This window comes from Cebus imitator, unplaced genomic scaffold (assembly GCF_001604975.1).
Source record: "Cebus imitator isolate Cc_AM_T3 unplaced genomic scaffold, Cebus_imitator-1.0 Scaffold166, whole genome shotgun sequence".
Taxonomy (NCBI): domain Eukaryota; kingdom Metazoa; phylum Chordata; class Mammalia; order Primates; family Cebidae; genus Cebus; species Cebus imitator.
The window spans coordinates 2,014,054-2,015,155 of record NW_016107481.1 but is presented as its reverse complement, the minus strand read 5'-3'; positions in this window follow the sequence as shown (position 1 = coordinate 2,015,155).

The window sequence follows — 1,102 nt, the reverse complement described above, 5'->3', positions numbered from 1 at the left end:
TCCTTTTGCTTATTTTCTCTCAAATACTCTAAATGCATTGCTGTTTTTGTTTTTTGTTGTTGTTGTTGTTGTTGGCTTTGCTTTTTTATTTTGAGACAGAGTTTTGCTCTGTTGTCCAGGCTGGAGTGCAGTCGTGCGATCTCAGCTCACTGCAACCTCTGCATCCCAGGTTCAAAGCAATTTTCATGCCTCAGCCTCCCAGGTGGCTGAGACTACAGGTGCACACCCCACCATGCCTGGCTAATTTTTGCATTTTTGGCAGAGACGGGGTTTCACCATGGTGGCCAGGCTGGTCTTGAACTTCTGACCTCAGGTGATCCACCTGCCTCAGTCTCCCAAAGTGCTGGGATTACACGCATGAGCCAACATGCCTGGCCAAATTTTTATGTTAAAAGTACTATAATTACAAACCACAGGAATTTGCACAAAAGTACACAGTGAGGTCCCAAGTATGCCTGCCCAAAGTCCTCCAACGTTATAACTTATGTGACTCTCGTACACTCTCACCATCAAGAAACTGACCTTGGTACAATCCCTAGTTTATTCAGGTTTCAACAGTTTTGTATGCAAAATGGGACTTGAGAATGCTAGGATTTGTTTGCAGTATGTGTGTGTGTGGTTGGGTGAAATTTTATCATATTTACAGCTTTGTATAATCACACCTGAGATCGAGAACTGTTCCATCCCTACACAGCTCCCTCATGCTACCACTTTACAACCACACCACCCCTCACCTCCCATTCCGAACTCCTAGTAACTACTAAACCTGTTCTCCATCTCTGCAGTCTTGTTATTTCAATAATGTTACATAAATGCAATCATACAGTATGTAACCTTTAACTCTCTCTTTTTTTTTTTTTTTTTTTTGAGATGGAGGCTTGCTCTGTCACCCAGGATGGTATGCAGCGGTGTAATCTTGGTTCACTGCAATCTCCACCTCCCAGGTTCAAGGGATTCTCCCACCTCAGCCTCTCCAGTAGCTGGGATTACAGGTGTGCGCCACCACGCCTGGCTAATTTTTATATTTTTTTTAGAGACACGGTTTTGTCATGTTGGTCAGGCTGGTCTTGAATGCCTGACCTCAGGTGATCTACCCACCTTG